This window comes from Arachis hypogaea, chromosome 20, assembly GCF_003086295.3.
Source record: "Arachis hypogaea cultivar Tifrunner chromosome 20, arahy.Tifrunner.gnm2.J5K5, whole genome shotgun sequence".
Lineage (NCBI taxonomy): Eukaryota > Viridiplantae > Streptophyta > Magnoliopsida > Fabales > Fabaceae > Arachis > Arachis hypogaea.
In genome coordinates this window covers 134440456-134445889 of record NC_092055.1, presented here as the reverse complement: position 1 = coordinate 134445889, position 5434 = coordinate 134440456, and the positions used below count along the sequence as shown (strand labels likewise).

Sequence of the window (5434 nt, the reverse complement as noted above, 5' to 3'; positions counted from 1 at the left end):
GAGTATGACAAGTGGATCCAACATGACGATAGCAGTAGACGGTTTGAGCACATGACAACCAACATTAGTGAATGTGTGAATTCCGTGTTAAAGGGAACTTGCAACCTCTCGGTCACTTCGTTGGTTAAGTCAACTTATGGGAGGCTTGCTGAGCTATTCGTGGTCCACAGATAGACGGCGGAGGCACAACTGGGATCTGGGCATGAATTTTGTCAGGCGTTGGTGAAGGCTATTGATCAGAACATAAGAGACTCCATGTGCTTCACCGTCACATTATACGACAGGCACCAATCGGAGTACACGGTGGCTGAGACCACACCGACCGGAAACTTCTCGCTAGGTAGCTATCGAGTTTTCCTTAAGGATCACACATGCGATTGTGGCCACTTTCAGGCGCTCCATTATGCATGTTGTCACGCCATTGCATGTTGCTCACACTCGCGCCTGAATTGGGCGTCATATGTTCACGAGGTGTATCGTATGACTGAGGTGTTCAACGTGTACAAGCAAGGTTTTTTTCCGCCTATCCCAAAAGACCTATGGCCCCCATATGCTGGACCGACAATCATTCCTGATCCTAACATGAGGCATGCTAGGGAAGGACGTCCGAAGGCAACCAGGATCCGTGGGAGCATGGATCAGTCTGTTGAGAACCACCCGAAGCGCTGTGCGCTCGGCCGTCAGCTTGGTCATACGCGCAGGAACTGTGACCAGTGAAGACATACTACTGCTGGGGATGGCTAGATGTTATGATGTTTATGGTCTTGTTGTTGTCGTCTATGTTGTTCTAGGAATGCTTAATTTGAGTAATGTTAGGTCTTGAATCAATGAATGTCGTTCGTTTGTTCATTGTATTAAGTTCGCCATTTTAAGTACTTTAATTTTAGATGTTTAAGTGAAACACGTTGGTATGCTTATGAATGAGCGTAATAGTTGTGACAAATGAGTTCATAACCATAGTTCCTAAAACATATATAACACACAAATGTTTAATACCATATAACAACAGTCTAAGACATAAAACCATAAAGATGCCGCTAAAAACATAATGAAACATAGTTCCCACCATATGTAAAAACAACACATAACTAATCAGAATGTCTGCGATATCCCTAAAGAACTCTGACTGACTAACAGGATCATAGATGTCCATGCCGACGGCCGCGGTAGTAAAGTCAGCGAATCCCTGTGGTCCGACACCACCGAACATCTGAGAGCTACCCCCTACATCATAGGTGGGCTGATCCATCCCTGTGTCCAAACCCCCAACATCCACACCAATAGCCTGGTGAGCACCATCATCCCCAGCAGATGAACCCCTACCTCGAGCCTGTCCACGACCATCCCACCCACCTTGTCGCCTGGCTCTACGTCGAGGAACACGATGATCCACAACACCTCCATCATCAGCACCACCTAGGTCCTCATCCAAACGGTCGTCGAGCCATCGTCACTCTTGATCGGTGGCACGTGTGCCTATACGTCAACGCCGGTCCACTCGCCTGTTGTCCGGTCTGTCGGGAACCTGCACCCTGGGAGGTGCCTGCGACGATCCTCTGTGACAAGCCTCCTCGGTCAACACAATCGGTCTAGGATCATGAAATGCAACATCTGGAGACAGGAATCTGTGGGCCACACGGCACCATCAGTCCAAGTACTCAGCTGATTGACCTGGATCAGCTACTCGATCGACCGGTATGACTGAATCAACCCTGTTCTCCCAATGCAAATGCCATTCCTGATAATATCTGGGGAACCATCAATCTCCACCCCTCCCATCCTTCGCATGGAGCCAATCTATGTTCAGAGCCAACTGAGGGAGATGCTGAACCCGCCGAACTGCGGAACCACCCTATCCACCTGATTCCATTCAATCGCAGCAAAATATATCAGCCTAGTGACCTCCGTCCATAGCCTACGGTGCTCGTCCACAAGTATCTCTGGATGAACAACAACAGCAACCTCGGGAGAAGAATAAGGATCCCACACAAACTCTCTCGGAGAAGGTAATGTTACGTTAGACCATCATAGTAAACATGAACGACTACTTCTAAGAGCAATAACTAAACGACTCACATCGCGGTCACGCAATCTATCCAAAGAAAGGCGTGCAGACACCACTCTTTGATCCACTGCATCGTTTCTCGGTAGATATGTTGCCCACCTACAAGTTTCAATAAAGCATGTCATAAGGGATGACAACACATTAAATTGAACAAGTTATGGACCGAAAAAAATAAACCGTACCTGAATACAAGTGGAAACCCGAACACATCAAAACCACTGGGTCTGAGCATGGGAAACCTCTAGAAAATCCAAGACTGTAGAAGCTGTAGTGGCCCGGCCAAGTTAACCACGTTTTTGTTTGTCGCACGACAAAGACATCTATACAACCAGGCCAGTACAACCGAGCCCCAGCTATATCGGCCCAAGTCGTCCATCGATGCCAAATAAGGCAACCACCGAAGGTAAACCCGGTTTGCGTTCTTGTCCGCAAACAGCTGAGAGGACAACAACATCATAATATAGGCACGCGCGTATATGCGCACGGTCTCTTCACTCGCATCTGCTGGGAGAAGTCGAAACCTCTCATGGAACCTTGTGTAGCACACCGTCATCTGCTTGATTTTATTATGCGGCAGTAACTTGCCAAACAACTCGCGAAACCACACCCATGCGGGTCTTCCGTTCTCTATCAGATTCTCAAAGTCAGTCAGGCACCCACTAACGGCCTCCCTATCGATGGGCAAACCCACCTGATATGCCACATCTTGCAAAGTGATGGTGTACTCCCCAAACGGCATGTGAAAGGTGTGTGTCTCAGGACGCCACCTCTCAACGAATGCGCTAAGTAGAAGCTCATCAACCCAGAACCACTGACTATTCAGCCTAGCCAAGTGATACAAGCCCGCGGTCTCCAGATACGGTATGATCTGGTCATGTAAAGGTATATTCTATTGTCTTCGGACACTGTTAATAACCCTAGTAGGCTGCAAAATGTGGATAAGAAAATCCTCAACCTACGACCAATACTAATAACAGCAAATATAATTTAAAAACATTATTATACAACCACATTACTTTTCTATTTTCTCTAATAAAAGTGATAAAAATAAATAACCAATAACAATAATAATAACATCCACGACAATAGTTACTAAGAAGGATAATAATAAAATTAATATGAATAATAATAACAACAATAACAATAATAACAATACCAACAGAAATAATAACACTAACAACTACAATAATAATAATACTAACAACTCCCAATAATAATAATAATAATAATAATAATACTAACAACTCACAACAACAACAACAATAATAATAATAATAATAACAATAATAACAATAACAATAACAATAATAGTAATAATAAAGTTGTATAACTAACCTCTTGGTCGATGTATCCAGCCACGTGCGCAATGCCATTTAATCGGTACATGCGAGCTTCGTCGTTCATGGCTCCACCACCCAAAAGGTTCAAAACTCTCAACGCCTCCCCAGATTTTCTCTCAACCACCAAGCTTCCAAAATATTTGCTTTGCCACAAACTATCCGTGATGACTTACAGCGGATCTCTAATTTATATACTTCATGCATAAACCGTGGTAGCCAACCAGGTTTTATGCCCACAAACTTTCTTCATAAACCGTGGCTACCAACGACGGTTTCTAGCAAATTGTTTCCTTCCTAAACCATGGTGACCTACCATGGTTTACTTTCAAAGCTTTTCCTTCGTAAACCGTTGTAAGCTGGCATGGTTTACATGTAAATAGGAAACCGTGGTTACCTCCCACGGATTACATAACAATAACAATAAAAAAGGACATACACATAAGCTTTCTCTCATTTATTTTATTCCAGTACATTGCCCTATTTTTTATATTATTTTTTTTAGTGTTCTACTTTTTCATGTATATTATTATTTCTTATTGGTTTTTAGTTCATATGAAAATCGTGGAACCCTTTCTACGGTTTATGCCTATTTTCCATTCTCACAGAAATCGTAGGTTTCTGGCAAAATGCTTCCTCAACGTAAACCGTTGAAACCCACCAGCAGATTCTGTATATTTAGAAACCGTGAAACTCCTTTAGCGGTTTACATCATTTTATAAAAAATTGCATTTTTCGTATCTAAATTATAAAAGTTGTATTTTGGTAATTTTAATATTTAAATATTTTATTTTTAGTAATTTGTCCGAATTTAAAACCATATGCATATTAGTTCTAGTGTTAGAGATTTGTGTACTTGGTGAGGCTCATAGTTGCATAATATAACCAATTTGATATCAACATCTGATATGCATTTCCAGGAGTTATAGCCAAAATTTAATAATTGTTGAAAGACAATTTTGTTTTCAGCCTAATCTTTAAAGGGGACTTTATGTGTTTTTGCCAATACACAATATTTAAAATAAATTCCAGATTCAATGAAGTTGTCATTGACACAAAGTAGCACTAAATCGTTATTCTCATTTCTATTATATGCTTAGTTTTTTTGAATAGAAAAATACTTAGTTTGACAAGCATTTTTTTTTGCCTATTCTATCATCTGGACAAAAAATATATCAACCATTTCTTTTGGAATCTGATTATGTGATGAATTGGATTAGTTTCTTCTACTGAATTTGATGAAACTTTTAATCACTTGAGAGATAGAAGAAACTAGAAAGTGTAAAGTGTAAAGTGCAGTTATTTTAGTGATAAAATCAAAAGAGTAGAGATGAATTGACACATGAAAGCAATGATTGAGAGGGTGTTACACTATTTTCATGCCATTTCACTACAAAACATGTTAAATTATCACAAGCAACAATTTTACAGATGAATACCCCATTTTTCTTTCTGAGTCCTGAATTGAATTCAGTACTCCAGATTCTACAATGTGCAAAAGATAAATAAAGCAGTCATATTAAGTCACAACAAACCAATGGAACCAATGTGATAGTGATGAGTGTCCATATCTGTCATTTGGAGTCTCACATCGGAGTAATTAACTAGTGTACTGACATAACAGTTAATATAAAAGACAGAGCATGCTACTTTTACAAATCACGCAGCCACGTAGTGTGCACAGAGCGAACTATTCTTTCGCCTTTTACTAAAGAATACCGTGTGCACGCTGCATTTAGTGGCATACGCTAATTTTTGAAAGAGCTCTTCTTAGTTGGAGTGGCTCTGCAATCTAGTTTTAAATTTTGGAACAATAATATATATTCTGTGTGATTATTAATTAGTAGGTAAAATTAAAATGTAAGATGATAGACTTGGTATATATATTACCTATAAATAATATTACCTATAAATAATATGAAAGTGTGATATTCATTCTACAACTAACATCAAACTCATGAATTAGTAGGTGATAATCTAACTATTTTGTATGAGTCTAATTTAATACCCAATAAAAAATTTATATATTATT

At 40.1% G+C, this 5434-nt stretch overlaps 1 non-coding gene across 1 annotated transcript; it reads left to right on the top strand.

Moving 5' to 3' along the window:
* The first annotated feature begins 5067 nt into the window (after positions 1 to 5067).
* Positions 5068 to 5180, top strand: LOC112787353 (U5 spliceosomal RNA). Its single transcript, XR_003194771.1, has one exon. It is a non-coding gene; the product is annotated as a U5 spliceosomal RNA (small nuclear RNA).
* The last annotated feature ends 254 nt before the right edge of the window (positions 5181 to 5434 follow it).